At 38.2% G+C, this 19,008-nt stretch overlaps 1 protein-coding gene across 2 annotated transcripts in view; it reads left to right on the forward strand.

Moving 5' to 3' along the window:
- Window positions 1-204: 204 nt before the first annotated feature.
- The window catches only part of ARHGAP24 (Rho GTPase activating protein 24), a 520,392-nt gene continuing 501,588 nt past the window's right edge, over window positions 205-19,008 (forward strand). The window contains exon 1 of one of the 2 annotated variants that reach the window (XM_089912228.1): window positions 205-567. The gene's annotated coding sequence lies outside the window, so the exon portion shown is untranslated. The remainder of the gene's footprint in view (window positions 568-19,008) is intronic. The other variant, XM_022561678.2, reaches the window with a different exon arrangement.

The raw sequence follows: 19,008 nt of genomic DNA on the forward strand, positions 1-19,008 counted from the left end.
ACAGGGCTCCTCCCAGCCTCCCCAGTAGTGCGGCTTGAATCTTCTGAAGCTGCCAGTTGCCAAATGAAATCTGAAACCCAGGGCTGCGTCTGAGGGTTGGCCCGGCTCAGTTGTTCCAGCCTCTTGTACTGTACATTTACACATTCACACACAGTCACTCTTTCTAACTTCTGGGACTCTTCTTTGCGCAACTGCTAGGATTTCTCAAGTGCATGTGGCAACTCAGTCCAGCTCCGGGTGGAAACCGGCGGGGCTTCGGAGGGTCTCGAAGGCCAGGGGAGCTGTCAAGGCTGCAGCGGGGACCGGGGAGGATCGAGGCACAGGCGGCTGGGGGGAAAACACCCACAATTTCCACCCCAGCCGCAGCTCCTTCTGCCGCCGCGTATTTCTTCCAAAACTACAGCTGCGGAGCTACCAAGTGCATGGGGCACAACACTTCCCCTTATTGTGGGAAGTAAGGAGGCTGCTCTCCCCCTTTTTTCTTTTCCTTTTTTCCCCCGGCTTGTCCTGGGGGCCTTTTTCTTCGGAGCAGTCGCCGTCCCCCGTCTGTCGTGCGCTCCGAGGAGGGTAGGTGACGCCGCGGGGTGTGTGTGTGGGGGGGTGTGCTCCGGCGCCACCGCGGGAGGCTGGGACGCGGCCTCGCCTGCGCGTGGGGGCTGCGGGCACAGCTGCCTGCGACAGGGGCGGGGGCTGCAGGGGGCGAGGGGGGATCGCAGGAATCCCGTGCTGGTGCAGTGTGTGTGTGTGTGTGTGCGCGTGCATACGCGCGTGTGTAGATGATGGGAAACAATGCTCCTTTATTATTTTTAAATGGATAAAAACAACGCAAGCTGGTGGTTCGCGCTTCTAGGCTTAAAAATAGAGGGGATTGAAAACTCTGTGCAGTACACTTCCCTTAGTATCTATCCTCCCTTTCCCCGCTGCTTGTTTCTGCTGGTGTCTTATATCAGTATTATAAGAGTTTCCTAGATAACAGGCATACAGAGGTATGTTTTAATAACAACACTTTCATTGTAAATAAAGCGTTTGGGAATCTTTGGTGAATTTTAAGCCACCCAAAAGATTTTGTTTAGATTTTTTAAAGAGTAATTTTTCGAGGAGGTATCCAACCTCTTTTGAAGATAAATATGTAATATGTTCTAATTTAAAAAATACTTCTCATTTTAAAAATGTTTATTGTACAAATCCCCAAGTAGAAAGGGGGAGAATATTACTCTGGATTCCTTAGAGATGTTAGGTTTTCAATACCAGCTAGTAATAGGGAGCCCAGACTCCCTTGTAGTCTATGCATATATTAATTCATTTAAAATATCATTTCCAAGCTATTTCTGCATCCCTCATAGTTTATATTAAATTACTCTTTTATTTTTTAAACATAGCAAGACATTATTATTTCACCTCTTTCTAAAATGAGGAAAAAAATAAATCATGCTGGGTATTTGAAATATAAAAGTTGTAAAGTGTCTGCTTATCCATAAGCAAAACAATATGTGTTGCTGTGTCTGCTAAGTAGGACAAATCAATTGAAACCCAGCAATACTTACAGTAGAGGTAAGAGCTTTACTCAATTACTGAGAAGATGGACAGACAGATTAAATACAAACAAGCTGTCCCCTGATTCTAATTAGAACTCAAAACCAACACTTAAGGGCAAGAATGGATGTTGGTATTAAGCTAGGCATCATAAAACATAAAACACACAGAATTAGTATATTAGAAAAAGCCAGAGAAAAATATAAAGCCCATGTTAGACTTGTTAAGATCTCACTCTCCCTTTTAAATTTCTTAATACTTCCTCTTCTCTGGGGATAGTTCAACCTCTAAGAGAGCCCAATGATACAATTCCCCTTTTTGTCTTCCCTGAGTGCCTGACCTTCAGGTAGCAAGTCAAGAAATCTGTTCTCTTTAGAGCCATTACTGAGTTGTCAGAGAATTCACCTTAGACATCTTGGAGGACTGAGATATTGACAAAACCTTAAAATAAATAAAATCCTCCTTCCATTCAGAGGAAGTATGTTCTTGGTGGAAGACCTTTAAGTGGGAATAAGGGGAAACTTGTGAACTTTTTCAGATCTGGAATTTAGTTTGAGGTGTATGTAAGGAATACACAACTAGAGTGATGAAAGGAAGGAGAATCTGTAATCCTTTCTACATGTGAAAGGCTGTTGAAACTCAGTCTGTCCTTGGCTTTCAACTGTGTTATTTGGTTTTATTACTTAATCTCAGGGGCTTGGTTTTGAGAGGAAGATGGTTTCTCAGTTATGTTCTTCTGGGCTGTATATACAGTGAATCTGAACAATTTTGAAAATAAAAACTTGAGTAAGTGGGGAAGAATTGCGTTCTCAAGAAAAATAATCACTGCAGAACAAATAGCAATGTACCCTTCCAGACAAGAGTATAGATTTAAGTGTAAAACTTGGAAGGAAGTGTTCTGGACTGAAATTTTCAGTGAAATCCTTTCAGGTTTTGCTCAGGATAGCAATGGCCAAAGCTCTGAAAACTTTCATCCTTATGGTTTTATTTACTGTGTGATCTTGGGCTCTCTAGGGTGAGGGTGTGGGTTTAGGGAAGCAGGGGTGTGGTGGGGCAGGAAGGGCAAGGAATGTGCAGCAGGTGGTACTGAGTAGTTTGAGTCTGTTTATTTTGCTGTCTTGGTCAAAGCCTAGTTGTTGTTTACCAACAGTGCCCTGAATAGTTTTGCTGTGACCTACTGGCCCATTGAAGTGTGTTTTCTCTCTGGCTCTGTCAGTGTCCAGGTTGGTTTCTCAAGGCTGAAAGTAGGTGGTGCCACTGCAAAGTCCAGGCCATGCATTTGGTTACCGTTCTTAGCGTTTGCAGTGCTGTAGGACCGTCTTTGTTACCTGTGCTTATTCTCCTGTGATTTTTCTGGCCAGTGTTGAAGGGTTCTTTTCCCATGAGTTGAGCTTATGTAATGCTGATTCCTTCTTTCTGCCTTGTTTTAACGTTTGGTAAAGCCGAATGCCTTGGAAAGATAAGATGGGGGAGGTGGGTAGAGCCCCAGCTTGGAGCCCAGTAAGGAAGGACAGCCACCCAATTGGTCATACATGAGTGTGGAGAAGCTTGATTATAATGAGAACCTGAGGTATCCATTCTATCTTGATCACACTTTACTGAGGAAAAAAGCAGAAGAGATTTAAAATAAAAAGATGCCTGTTTACACTTAAACTTGTGGTTAAAGGATTAATATTTCTCCCAGATGGAGAAAGGTATTTAAAATTAAAGTCGCAAATAGGCAACTTAGTCATGAAGTTAATGCTCTTCATGTGCAGAGTTGGAACTTCATATTGAGTCTTGCAATGGTAATCCATCTGTCTTTGCTATATGAACTCAAACTTTACAAGATTATGATGGTTTCAGCAGCTAAGTAAAAGCACATTTGGAAGTGGAGGGATTATTGTGATGAAGACTCAAAGAGTGTTCAGTTTTCAGAGGTTACTATGTACATGTGTGCTTTTAAGCAGCATCTCCATTCTACTGTGGCATTGCCACAATTAATCTTTATAAAGTGCAGATCTAATTGTATAAGTCCCTTGTTCTAAAACCTTTGATACATCCCAAAGATCTATAAAAGTAACTTTAAACGCTTTAGTATAGCAACTGAAAGCTCTTCAAAGCCCTTCCTTTTTAGTTTTGTCTTCCTACACAAAGGCTTCTCACTCTTCATACTTCTGATACCTTGCTCCTGGGTTTCATTCTCCTGGAATGCCCTCTGCCTGGAAAGCCCCTCTTGATTATTGGTGGTTCACTTCAAGTGGAACTTCCTTTAGAAGACTTACCCAATTCTGTGCAGGAAGAATTAATCATTTCATCTTATCTGCTTCCATGCTGTTTTAAACATACTGTGAATAATTATTTTTATGCAACCCCCAACCCACTACAGTGAGTTCCTTAATGAGAGTATTGGTGGTGAGGGAACCACCTGCATCTAGTGCTTAGCACAGTGTCTGAAACATAGTCGGCATCTGTTAATGTTTCCTAAGTGAATGAGCAAGCAAAGTTATGAATGAAAAAAAGCAGTGGTGGACTCCAATTTATGCAGGTAGTTGTTTCCCCAAAGTTCATTTCAAAAATGTCTGTTTGGACTCAGGGTTCACTTTCCAAAAGTGACAGTGCTACCGAACATAATTCACTTTCCAGACCAGCCCACACAAGCTTATTTAATTCCTAGAATAGATGAAATTTTGTGCTTTTGCTATTCTAAAGTAAAAGCAAAACAAAAGAAAATCTAGTGTGGAACCATTTTTCCTTTTTGAAATTACAAAATACACTTGAGTTTAAAGAGAGTAGAAACAGTTAGAATAGGTATACATCTTCCACAATTGTTTTTTATATTATACTGTAAAATCTGTAATCTGCCAGATCCCAGTGGGAGGTCCTGGATTTAGCTGTGAGGACTAATAATGGATTCTGTTGCCTGTGAAATGGGCAATAATCTTAATTAATAAAACAAAATAGAAATACTAATTTTGGCTATTTAATAATTATCTTGAGTGCTAGTGCTTGAGGGAATCAGATTTAACTAAAGGGGAATGTGGAGGGGGAAGGAGAGGAGGAAATTTGGAAGGGCACCTACTTTCGTTTTACTGACTCTTTTTTACTATATTGGTTTTGTTTTCATCTCATTTGAGCGTTTACACTCAAAGTTGCTTCTTGAAAAAAAATTGTTTTTGTCTGCAGTTATTGCTGCTACCTAACCTGTAGAAGGGAGGTGAGGGTTACACTCCCTTTGAGCCAAAATACAAATGGGCTTATTTCATTTTCAAGGCGGTGATACTTTTGTCACTTGCATAGCTGCCGTTTAGCATGTGGATAATTTGTCAATAAAGAATGCATAATACTTGTGTTTCAGGCACTATCCAGGGACCATATATAGTTCAATTTGCTCAAGTTCCTCTTTATATAGTACGTCTGAGAAGACTGGAAGAGCAACCATTGATATTTAAGAGTAATAGTCTACTCAGCTTTCTAAATCTTCCATGTTCTCTATTTTTTATCAGATTATATGACTGGAAATTTAACTATCCTAATCATATTATAACTACTTTTTGTTACATTGTCTTCATTCACTATGCTTTAATATAATACTTTTTATTTTTTACTGGGTGTCAAAAGAAAAGAGATGGGCTCCATGGAAAACATCTTGGCACTTTTTGTTATGTATTTCAATATTCCTTATATAAAGATCTCTATAAATTCATCTTTGCCTTTAACCTTTTTAAAAGTGTGTCTCGGGCTTCTCTGGTGGTGCAGTGGTTGAAAGCCCTCCTGCCGATGCAGGGGACATGGGTTCGTGCCCCGGTCCGGGAAGATCCCACATGCCGCGGGGCGGCTAGGCCCGTGAGCCATGGCCGCTGAGCCTGCGCGTCCGCAGCCTGTGCTCTGCAACGGGAGAGGCTACAACAGTGAGAGGCCCGCAAAAAAGTGTGTCTCTTCTGATTAACTAGTGTTGTTTCTTTTCTTAGAAGAAAAGAGGCTAAAAATCACAATGTTTCTCATTTTGGCTTGTCACCCAAGAAACTCAGAACTAAATTTGATGCACAGTTGTACCCTTGTTGAGGTTTTCTAATGACATGGTTTGCATCCTTTTAGCCTTACTTTAATGCACTTAACATACCCCTACCTTTTAACTAAGTTAAAAGTTAACTCAAATCCATTATGGAAATAGGCTGAATTACCTCCATTTTTATTTATTTATTTTTTTTTTACTTTTTTAAGACATGTAGTTAAATACTTATAAAATTCTATTTTGTAGCTTTAGTATTTCAGAGCCAATAATTTTTCCATATTATTTTTTGTGGTTCCTTGAAACATTCTAGGTACTGATTTTATACTCCCTGATAGATAAAATGGCCTTGCCTCAAATTTACATTTCTTGAAAACCTTAGAAAGAAAATCATATCCGAGTAATTTTGAAAGTAGTTACTTAAGACCAAACATGTGAGTTCTTTTCAATATGCATATCATAAACGTATAGAAGAGTGCCCTCAGGAATATCTCTGAGAAGCAGAAGAGAAAACTTTCTTTTTCCTACAAATGAAATCTATCAGTAAATTGAGGCTAAAGTCATAATTAGGATCTGTAATTAGGGCTGTATTCTGCCCATCAAATTGAGTCCTCAGAAAAGATAGTAATTTTTCAAATTTCCTGAGGGGAAATAACTCTCATTTTGTCCTGAGTTTTTCTCTCTCTTTAAGTCACATAGACTTTCATAATAATAAGCACTCTAATGAATTAAGTACCTACTGGGTATTGGGTTGGCCAAAAAGTTCGTTCGGGTTTTTCCGTAATGTCTTATGGAAAAACCCGAACGAACTTTTTGGCCAGCCCATACCAAGCACTCCATGAGATTTTTTTAACACACACTATTTCTAATTCTATAAATAGTTGGAAATAATTAATAATTCTAGAAGTAAACTATATTATATCTAATTAAGGTATATTATTCCCACTGTATAAGGAAGTTTAGGCTCAAAGAGGTAAAACTTACTCAAGACATTATAGTTAATAAGGCATATGGAGTTGAGAAAAACAAATCTATCTGAATCCAAATACCCTGTTATTTCTAATATGTCACCTCATCTCAGTGCTCTTCTCTTCAGTATTAATTTTAGAATGATAATCTGTGTTTCAATGAGTCTGACATATAGTATAGACCCTGGTCCCAATATGGCCTCCAGGAACTGGCCTTGAAGTTCTCCTGCAGGTCTTTTAGATGACATTCTGGTGCCAGTAAGTTGAGGTCCCTGGGATGGATTACCACCATTAGGGTTCTCTCATGAGAAAAGAAGCTCCCTCTACTATAGGCTGGTAACTGAATCAATCTATAGTGATTGGCTTGACCAGGCTTTATTTCTGGTGAGAGGTGAACAGCAAAGATATGGTCCATGAAACTACAATGATCTATACTTATTGTTTAATTCCCAGACGTTTGCCCCAAGTGCAAGTAATTTATTTGTGAAATGATCCCAGGAAACCCCAGGTAAGGGGTGAGCTTCTTTTTTTAGGCAAAACGGCTTATGAGAAGTTTTATATGTCAGTACTTTTAATATTGGGTGCATCAAATTATAGTAAAAAGATGACTATAAAGATGCAGCCCTTCTATTTTCATGAACAGTGCACTGTATTACAGTAAACCAAGTTTACATCCACCATTAAGTGTGCCACAGGAACACTGTGAGCAACAGTTGGAGGTGGCAGAGAGAGAAGGGGGCAGGTGGTCCTAGAGCTGAGGACTAGAGACCCAACTCAAAAAGCTGAAATAAATAAATAAATATTTTTTTCTTTATTTTTTTTTCCCCAGGAACCTCCATACTGTTTTCCATAGTGGCTTTACCAACTTACATTCCCACCAACAGTGTACTAGGGTTCCCTTTTCTCCATATCCTCACCAACATTTATTATTTGTTATTTTTTTGATGATAGCCATTCTGACCGATGTGAGGTGATATCTCATTATGGTTTTGATTTGCATTTCCCTGATGATTAGTGATGTTCAGCATCTTTTCATGTGCCTGTTGGCCATCTGAATGTCTTCTTTGGAAAAATGTCTATTTAGGTCTTCTGCTCATTTAATCATTTTGTCATTTTTTATATTGAGTTGTATGAGCTCTTTATATACCTGGGTATGTATTTGAAGAAAATAAAAACATTAATACGAAAAGATATATGTACCACAATGTTCATAGCAGCATTATTTACAATAGTCAAGATATGGAAGCAACCTAGGTGTCCATCAACAGATGAATGGATAAAGAAGATGTGGAGTATATACACAATGGAATATTATATAACCATTAATAAAGAATGAGATTTTGCCATTTGCAACAACATGGATAGAGCTGGAGGGTATTTTGCTTACTGAAGTAAGTCAGACAGAGAAAGACAAATACTGTATGTTTTCACTTATATTGGAATCTAAACAAATAAAACAAATGAAAGAATATAACAAAACAGAAACAGACTCAAAGAGAACAAACTAGTGTTTACCACTGGGGGAGCAGGAGTGGGGACAGAAAGGGGAAGAGGATCAAGAGGTACAAACTACTAGGTATAAAATAAGATATGAGGATGCAATGTACAGCATGGTGAATATAGCCAATATTTTATAATAACTTTAAATGGAGTATAATCTATGAAAATATTGAGTTCACTATGTTGTAAACCTGAAACTAATATAAAACCATAAATTGACTATACCTCAATTAAAAAATAAGAAAAGAAAAAGCTAAAATATAGAAGGAAAGGGTTATTTCTCTGGGGGTAGCAACCGAGAAGGGGAGAAAAGTGGAGTTAGTGGTGGCAGTACTCACTGGGCACACAGAAATGAAATGGGCAATAGGGAAAGTAATTTCAAAGCTAATCTTTCTCAAGAAAGGAGCATTTATCACAGAAACTGTTGGAGTGCATCTCAGTCCTATCTGTAAAGATACCTAGAGAAAAAAGTTCTCCAGCCTCCTTGAGGTGTCATCTTTGATTGTTTTATTGTGTTGTGAATATCTGGTTTTAAATTTTCTTATGTGAAGAAACTTCTAGCAAGAAAAGATGAGCTAGGGGAGTCAAAGGAGCCTGATGTTATCTTGTTGCACCTAATTGCATAAAACTAGGATTTAGCCACATGAGTACCAACTTCAGAATTCCGTTTTGGTTTTTGTACCCCATTATGGTTTAATTGTTACTGTGAAATGGTCAAGGGCACTGCCAACAATTTTATACAAAGGCATCTATGGGTATACAGAAGGACTAGCCCTCTCACATTTGTCATTTGCTGATTAGAGATTTCATACTTTGGTAACAACTCACACTTTCATCATGGAATAACTTTTCTGTGTCTATGGGGTTAGGCTCGAGTTGGGAGGTTCTGTGGGGAGGCTTGAATTTTGGTGCCTAGAAACAGGTGGAGATTACCAAGGAATTATCTGGGTGAGGAGCCCTGAGAACTCCCGCACAACAGATGGAGCTGCTGGAGGAGGATGGGTGGGAGAAGAGGAGAAGCAAGGTCACAGGATAATAAGTGTCAGAAGCCAAGGAATCAGGAGAAAAGGCAAATTCGGAGATAGTACTGGAAACTAGAAGGCAAGGGAAGTGAGGCATTGTATGATGTGACAAATAAGAGTCAGTTTCTGTGTCTAACAATAGGTAACAATTATTGAAGCCTTACTATGTGCTAGTTATGCCAAACTCCTGTCCTGGGTTATCTCCTTTAATCCTCGAGCTCCCACATCAATAGGACCTATTATCATCTCTCTTTTATAGATGGGAAAACGGAAACTTGGGGAGTCAGTAACTTACCGAAGTCACACAGCCACTAAGTGGTAGATCTGGGATTCAAAAGTAAAATATCTTACTGTGAGATATTATGCCATACTTTATCATTATACTCAGGAATTAGACCTATGTTCCAACCTGGCTCTGATACACACAAGCCCTGTGACCTGGGGCAAATTGTATTAACCTCCTTGAACCACAGATTTCCCCTCTGTGAAAATGGGCATTTAATAATACCTACTCCATAGTATTGTTATGGTTTGTTTTTTTGTGTTTTTTTTTGCGGTACATGGGCCTCTCACTGTTGTAGCCTCTCCCATTGCGGAGCACAGGCTCCGGACGCGCAGGCTCAGCGGCCATGGCTCACGGGCCCAGCCGCTCCGCAGTATGTGGGATCTTCTCGGACCGGGGCACGAACCCGTGTCCCCTGCATGGCCAGGCGGACTCTCAACCACTGCGCCACCAGGGAAGCCCTTGTTATGGGTTTTTAGTTTATGAAGTGAGTGTGCAAAGAGACTTGAAGGCTATCTAGCATCTGGTAAGTGTCAATACATGTCAACAGTTATTTTTAAATTAAATGATGAACATGGGTTTCCTGAGCAGTATTTTTCAAACTATAGGTCTTGCTCTATCAGTGGTCATAAAATCAAATCAGTGGTTCATGACCAGTGTTTCCTTTTAAATGAAAAGGGATAGAACAGGATGGAATGGAATAGAAAAAAATCAGTGTTCATTATATATAGTAAAAGTAAGAATTGTTTCATGTTTTAACTTCCTTTTTTAAATTTTAATGTGTGTGTATGCACCTCACACTGGGTAAAAACGAAAAATGTGCTTCTTATTATTGATAACTGTCAAAATAAAGTATTTTTAAAATCCTTTAGAGTAGCAGTTCAGAGTGTGGTCCCAAGACCAGCAGCATCAATTTCACCTGGGAACTTGTTAGAAATGCAAATTACTGAGACCCACCTGGGCCCAGCCATTTGAGTCTTTAACAAGGCCTCCAGGTAATTAAGGACCATTACCTATTCAAAAATGGCACTTGGAAATCATGATAAAATTAGGTAAGGGTATATCTAAATGACTTGAGTGGTTAAAAGTACATGTTGTCTTACATTGACTAAAGATGTTAATTCTCCACAAAATGCTGTTTTGTGTCATGTGACTTTAGTTTTGTGTAGTCTTCTCTCCTATTTTTTCTATGCTGCCTGCTCGTGGTGCAGGTGCGTGAATCCCACAGAAGTCAATTACTTTATATCTAGAAGGACATTGAGTAGTTAGATCCTGTACTTTCTTCTAGAACTACAAGATAAAAGTTTAACATTCTTTGTGAGTAGCCCAGAGCCCTGAATATCTAAGTTGTGTTCAATTTGAAACATTTTAATGATAATAGTCCAGATGCCTGAACAGCTGTAAAACTGGGAATTAGGAACTCATAAAAACCTGCATTCAGTATTTTACTAATTGAGATATTTTGAAAAGCACATGCAGACAAGAGATTGGCAGTCTACTGATAGTTAATGCAACACTAATACTGATGGTAAACAACAAAAAAAAACATTTTGGGAAAAACAGAAGCCATAAATTTTTATACTGGGTTGTTTTTTCCCATTAGTGAAAACAATGAATGTTTTTAAGATATTTAGGGACTGTATGCCATTACTTTAAAGAGAGAGCAGGCAATATTGCATTGACTAGCCTTTGTTCATTATTGTGTTTTACTGTTGTATTTGGTTTTTGGTCGGAGGGTGTATTTAAGGCTTAAAACAATTCTGTTTGAAAATACAGCATCCAGATTCACTAGAAAAGACTTGAGGACTTTTCCATTTTTTTTTTAAAAGAGTATTACCTTGGATTTTTAAAAAAACAGCTTTTCAATAGGTACATATTAACTTTTCTAAAAGTAAGTTCTTAGTGGTGTATGAAAATATTATTCAGGACAGAATTGTCAGAAAAAAAAGAGTTTCAGGCGTAAGAAAGTCAACCTTCTGGTTCACCACAGGTAAAATTTTATATATATATATTTTTTGCGGTACGCGGGCCTCTCACTGTTGTGGCCTCTCCCGTTGCGGAGCACAGGCTCCGGACGCGCAGTCTCAGCGGCCATGGCTCACGGGCCCAGCCGCTCTGCGGCATGTGGGATCTTCCCGGACCGGGGCACGAACCCGTGCTCTCAACCACTGTGCCACCAGGGAAGCCCAAAATTTTATATTTAAACAATGGCTGGAGAGATGTTTCGAAAGATCCTTCTTTACTTTGTAACCTATGGCTCGGGAAGAGTGGAAGGGAAAGGAAGTAGGAGGTGGGCTCTGATCCTGCTTCTGGTATTAATTAGCATCTGTGAACTCAGGCAAATCATTTCGTTTTTCTGGACTTTAGTCTCCTTATCTATAAAATAAAGGTGCTCAAGTTAATACTTTCTAAGATTGTTCCAGCTTTGAAAAAGTCTCTGTGGCTAAATAGTAGTGTTCCTTTTGAACAATTTTGATAAGAGTGTGGCTATGTGTGTAATTGACAGGGCTCTGAAATTTGGATGTTTGACTTTATAGAGGAGTGAGGATCTGGAAGTCTGTAGATTGCATGATAAAGTTTAGCCTGACCTTTCCTTGTGCCAACGGGCTAGTTTTCATCAGCTGTGGGTTTGGGGTCATGGGTGATGCCATTCACTAAGAGGCTTTTGAAAATGCATGAGGGTATTTTGGTCATAACAGTGATTGGGTGAAGCTACTGGCAGGCAGTCAGTGCCCAGGGGTCAAGAATGTCCTATGTCTTGCAATGTGTGTGACAGTCCCTCACTACAAAGAATTTTCTTTCCCCAAACGCCAAAAACATGTCCATTGCAAACCAGCAAATAAAGTTAAAACATTGAGTTTTAACGCCATATTTTATAAAGTCATCTGGGAAATGAAGTCATGATATACTTTCTGCTGTTTCAGTAACACAAATGCAAACACTATCTATTCTTAGATGACAACTGGTGTTTATGGTGCATGGGGGAGAACAGCCTCCAGCTCTCTGCACTGTATATTGACTATGCAGTAAGAAAAGCAGCAAAATCTCAGCTCTGTTAGTACAGGGTGCAAATATAACTTGAAGGCATACTAGGAATAGTCCCTTTGAGTATGAAATTACTAGTTTCCGCATGACAGCCATATTTTTAATGAAATCACTTACAGAAGTTGCCATTCAATGGAACGAGACATTTCTTGTGTTCAAATAATGCCTTGATGAAGGCATTCGATACACAGATTTAATTCTCTATGATAAGAAATATCACTTGCTTAACAGCTTTATGCATGATGGTGAATGACACGAATACTTCCTGTTTCTCCTCTGGCCTCCTTCTGCACTGAGTTGGCCTTGTATATTCTGGGTCAGATTAAGGATAGAGCCCATTCAGCAAGAGTGCCTCATCCAGGGCCTTCTCAAGAACCCTGGTAATGTTTTCAAATTTGACATAAACTTTGCTTTGGGATCATTTAAATCACAGGATCATTTTCTTAAAATGCTTTTCTCTCTTCCATCTTCCTTCTTGTGTTTGTCAAGTCCTTGGTTTATTAATGTGTATATTTTTAAACTACTGCTTATATTCAGCTCTCAGATACTGTGAGGATAAAAGGTGTTGTATGGGTAAAACTGTTGTCTAGCAAATCAAAGCCAACTTGGTATTTTCCAGGAGTGAAAGGGAACCCCTGCTTCTCGCTTCTTTGGTGAGTTTGGGCCTTAATACCTCTGCAGGAGAAGGGGGAAAGGGAGGTGAAATTGAAATGTGTAACTTTTCCTATAAATTTGGTAAAAATTTAGATTTCAAGATAGGATTGAAATTACAGAATTAAAAAAAAAATTTCTTTTGGGTAGTCTTTCATGTTAATTATCTATACTGGGCCTCCACAATTAACGAATTATAAATTACACGCTACATTCCTCTTAGAATGAATTCATTGGACATTGGGACAAAAGCCCACTTAGAAAATAGCTATAACCATCTTATCGCAATCTTTTAATACGGGAAATGAGTCCAAATGATCTAGGTGATTTGCCCCAGAATACTGAGTCAAGAAAAGGCAAACTAGACTCTTGATTTTTTGTTTTTCTACCCCACTGTCCCATTTTTCAGAGGTCTTTCTCACTGTGAGTTCCCTGAGACAATTAAACACAAATGCTAGCCTATGGCATCCACTGCATATAATGAATTACCTCCTCTGCTGTGCAACTAGAAGGGTACTAGTTAAGTACCATCTGGCAAAACTGTGAAAAGAGTCACTCATGATTTTCTGTGTTCTATCGATTAGGTGAGGAATTATGGCTGAGAAAAGAGCAAGTGAATCTGTAACGTTTTAAAAAGCATTCTTACTGAGTCCAGAGTAACCCTAAAGGCAGCTGAAAAATTACCATATTAAAATCAAGGTGTAATACATTCTGTTTTGGTAATACATTTTTAATCTAATTCCTTGTAATAGTATTAATGATTCTGAATCCATTTAATATGAATATTCTCAATACACTGTAGATTTTCATTCAGTTCAGTCTTCAAACCACACTATAATTGTACACTGTTCTCTTATTTTATGTTTTCATATTCCTGAAAAACAAAGAAACAAGCCTGATGGTATATTACCAGCTAAGAGATTTCATGCAGAAAACAAAAACAAAAATTAAAATAAAAACAAAACAGGTTAATCTCCTTAAGCACTGCCTTGACAGGCCAAATAATCATTGAAGGTGAATGAGAGAATGGAGGAGGGGGAAAAAGAGGCTTTGGCTAATGGTAACTGCTGTGTAACGCTGAGAAACAGGGAGAGTTCTTTTTGTGCAGTGCTTTTATTCTCTCTCTGTTTGCGGTCCCATCCTCTACTGTTTAATTTGTGGAACATTCCAGGGAGTATCCTTAGCTTCCCTGACATGAGGCTGGGACTGCAGCTTGAAGGCTCTGAGGGAGTCCTTTCGGAAACACGGGAGGACGAATAGAGCCTGTGCCATGCGGCACATAGCTCAGCTGGTTGAGAGGGACTCCTCCTCGGGAACAAGGTGAGACCTTTGTGCCACTGAGCTGTGGGATGCCAGATCACGTGGCTCCGGGCACCTTTGCAGGCCGTTCTGAAAAGTGTATGCTGCTATCTCAGAAAAGTGGGGTTACTTCAATGTCACAAAAGAGAAAATACTAAATGCTTAGTCTTCCTTCAGACATTTGCAGGCAGCTCAATGGTGTCACTTTGGGACTCGGCTTCTAATATTTTTATTTTCAAGCAAGAATAGGATACTAGTAGCTTTATGAGGGTTAGTCCTTATTTGTTTAGCAAATCACACTGAGCAAATGCATAGCAATAATAATAGTGGCCTATATTTTTATTGCTGTTTTCTGTTTGTTTGAAGTAATAAACATTTTCTTAATGTCTTAGAAAGAGCCATTAAGGAAATAAAATTATATTGAACTGTTTTATGGAAATGCCAAGCAACTTGTGTATGATATCATTTATGAGCTTTATTATTAATGTGAAATGCTAAAATAACTCAGAAAGAATAATATGTAAAGGTCATATTACCATGAGCCTGGAGCGGGTGGAGGTGGAGGGGAGAGAGGTGGAGAGAAAGAGAGAGAGAGAGAGGGAGGGAGAGGGGAGAGAATTAATAAATACATGTGTGATGTTAAGGTGGAAAGTGCTGAAATTGCTGGTGATATTTCCTAGGACCGTGGGATGTGCTGAGTTACAGCTGGTGCTGCTGTTGGTAAATACTGTCAGGGAACAGATCCTGTGACTGCTTAAGAGATTTGAGATTGATTCCTGATACCAATGTTGAGCCATAAGTTGTAACCAGAATAATTAGGACTGTGTTTACAGACTTGAGGGCAGGCAGCAAAGGCCTCTGGTAACTTGTTATTTCCAAAGGACCAGGTTAAACTTTTATCTTAAATCTGAGCTTTGATTTGAAACAAAGGTATTAGCTGACTTTTTCTTGAGTTGGTAGTTCCTTTACCTTGCAATTTCCTGTTATTCCATTGTTAAGTTCCCAGAGAATTCTCTCTAGAGTAAGTTCACACAGGAACCCATCTACCTGCCTGCTTTCTGAAATGCCCAGTTTGGTGCTGTTATTGATTTTAATCAGAGGCAGAGAAGCACCTTTATTTTTTTGACAGCTAAGAACTGTAGTAAACAATTTAGCCATAGAATGTCTGTTTGGCAGCTTTTGGAAAGTTATTAACCTGGCAGCTCAGCTCTTATTAGACGAATGTATTGATGTACTTACCTCCAGAGGTCTATGAGGGTAGCAGTTTTCTTGTGGTAATAAGTGTTGTTAACTAGTATTTGATAGCTTATTTGAAAAAATTTTTCAGAAAAGAACTTGAATGGCATGATATCATAAAAGCCTTCATTATTATATAATTTATTACTGAATTTTTCCCCATAGAGACCATCTGATATGATATTGAGTCTCAGATTTTCTAATCTTTCTCTTTTTAGTCCAACACAAGTGCTTCTTTCTGCAGACTCCAATATCCCTTTTATTAATAGATCTGTTTAGTTTAACACTTTTCTGATATTTAAGCACGGGTGACTTTTTTCACTTGGTATAATAAATAGTATGTAAATAAGTGGTATTTATAAGGGTTAGTACAAAATTTGGTATTCTGGGTTGATCAATTATCTTATTATCTTCTTTATTCTCTTCAAAGTTATGACTAAATCTGGCATGATATTAAATGTCTTGCAATTTATCATCCCAAAATAATGCTTTCTTAGACTAATTTTAACTTGATAACTTTTTCATAATTAATGACCATTTCTGGATTGTAATTGTTTATTTTTTAGTTCATTGATGGCTAGTATAGTAATTTCTTCCATTTAAAGTGAGCCTTTAAGAAAATAGCGGTTTTGTTCTCTTTCATTTCTTCTGCTAATTTTTGTGTGTGACTTTACATATCAGACTCGGAAATTATGACTATGAAAGTAGGTAATGGAAACTAGTCTCTTCTGCTAATTGTCACTTACTGTTCTGTGACTTTTTCTCTTGTCCGTATTAAGTCAGCTAGGCTCTATTTCAGCTCAAGTGTTATCTAGAAATCACCAGGACTCCTGGAGTATGTTCACACCCACGTGGCTGTGTGAAAACCAGACTGAAGAGAGCGGTGATGCTGGGCAGAGGTCCAGAGAGGGGTTCAGAGTGAATTAGGTACTTATTGGGGTCTTGGAGCCAGTGTTTTTCATCCAGACTTTTGCCATGAATCTATACTTGCTTTCTCTTGGTTCAAGGAAGATGCTGGCTAGAATACATTGTCAACCAGGAAACCCCAGACTTTGTCCTATGATGACTGCTTCAGTGCCTCTGGATGCCTGTGATGCCATCTCAGAAGAATTAACCTTAAGTTCTCTTAGACTTAACTTTAAGTTCTCATAGCAGCAGTTTCAGCTGCTTCATGTTATGAATTCTAATGGATTTGAAACTGTATTGAGCAGGTGGCAGCTATGAGTCAGCCACCACATCAATGCCCGGGTCACTTCCATTCTAATTCAGAGTGGCAGGCCTTTTCCTCTTTGAAGTTCAGTGTTTTGCTTCTATCCTTTCTCTAACCACTTTCTTTCTTTGCTCTTTCTTCCATTTTGATTCCCTTTAATTTGTTTCTTTCTTTGCTTTATCTCTTTATTACCCTAGAGCTTTGTCATATCAGTTTCCTATTTTCTTCCCATATTGCTTCTCATTATTATTGTTCATGGTATTTATCTGGCCCCCTATCTTCTTCAGTTACACATTTTTGGGGATGTACTGGATTGATCATTGTTTCTGTTCAATTTGAATGAGTCCACGCACTAAATATTCCACTTTGTCCCAAAATACTTGAACAAACTGTTGTATACGTATTATTATTAACTCCTCCTTTCTCTTCCCACACCAAGAAAGGTTTCATAGAAATGTAAAACCAGATAAGCAGCTGATGTGGCAAATATTACTTTGGTTCTTGGTTCAAAACACTCTGGATTTGAGAGTCAGTTCTGATATTCACTAGCAGTGGCAAGTCACTACAAATATTTTGTGAAACGGGATAATGGTCAAATGAAATAACGTAGCTGAAAGCAGTTCATGGTGCAAATGTTAGCTTTGACATAATTTCAGACATATAAAATTTTGCAAAAGTAGCACAACGAATGCCATTTATCACCTTTTTCTAGATATTAGCATCTTAAAAATATCAGAACCAGGAAATTAACTTTGACATAATACTATTAACTAACCTATAGATGTACCACTGTTTTGCACCACCAATGTCCTTTTTCTGGACCAGAATACAACAGGAATCACATATATATTTAGTTGTCATGTCTATTAGTCTCCTCCAATTTGGGACAGTTCCTCAATCTTTCTTTACCCTACATGATCCTGACACTTTTGAAGAGTAGTGACCAGTTATTTTGGAGTCCCTCAACTTGGGTTTTCTGATGTTTTCTCATGATTAAATTCAGATTATGCATTTTTGACAAAAGTACCATAGAATGATGCTATGCCCTTCATATCAGGAAGCATGTGATGTCAAGATGTCTAATTACTAATGATGTTAACTTTGATTTCTCAATTGAGGTCTGCCAGGTTTTTCTGTTGTTAAGTTGCTAGTTTCCTTTTTTTGTAATTAGTAAGCATCTTGTGGGGAGATACCTTGAGACTATGTAAATGACCAGGTTTTCATCCTACTTTCAACCACAAATTTTAGCATTCATTGATGATTCCTTATTGAAACAATTGTCACTGTGGTATTTTCCAAATGGTGATTTTCTATTTTATCATTTCTTCTACACCTTATTCAATTAATATGGACTCCTGGGTATTTGTTTCAATCTATGAGTTTTAATCCATTACAACTTGTATTTATTTTGTTGCTCAAATTGTCCAGATTTGGCCATTTGGCCAATCTTCAAGTTGGCTCCTGTGTCCTTTTTTCATATTATCGTCATTTTTAGAACACTTATTATTTTCTGCTACCACAAGATTCTCCAAGTTCATCTTATACTTTTTTCTGATCCAGCCCTTGGATCAGCCATTCAAGGAGTCCAGATTTCTTTTGTTGAAAAATGGTATTTAGAAATCAAGATCTAAGTGTTAGATGTGCTCATTGACAAAATAATGTATCTCCTTTCTCCTACAATATATTTACTTATTTCCTCAATCCATAAATACACATAAAATACTTCAGAATTGCTAATCCATATCTCTGTGAGAAACATATTTTCTAACTAGAGTACAATATTTGTGTAAAACTGTATTTTCTTTAGCTTTAGAGTCAAAACACTATGACCTACAAGAAAAACTATGGAGATATTGTCTTGATTTGAATATTTGCATACTTAAGCAAGTGACCTATAGATCAATGTGCTTTTTTAATAAACTAATTTGATACCTGCTTTGTTACCAACATGAGAAGGAAGCTTCATAATTCTGATATGTTTTCAGGCTGTTGTGGAATCTGGATAAGCATGCTGCTTACAATTAGGAAAATGTAAAACCCCATGGAAGCTGCATCTTATTCTATTGGAATATTTTAATTAAATTTTAAAGCTTTTGCTAGAATTTGGTTAGGAACTAGTATAAACAATAGTTTATTTATAGTATTGTTTCAAGCCTTTTAAACTCTCACTCTCATTGTTCTGGTTCTTTCATTATGTTCTCAACTCCACATTCCCTGATTCTTTAAGTTTTCATGAAGAACTGACTCAGCCTCTGCTTGTAAAGGCGGAG

The sequence above is a fragment of the Delphinapterus leucas genome, chromosome 5 (genome assembly GCF_059928025.1).
Source record: "Delphinapterus leucas isolate spDelLeu-1000000601 "Yukka" chromosome 5, BTC_Dleu_Yukka2, whole genome shotgun sequence".
NCBI lineage: Eukaryota > Metazoa > Chordata > Mammalia > Artiodactyla > Monodontidae > Delphinapterus > Delphinapterus leucas.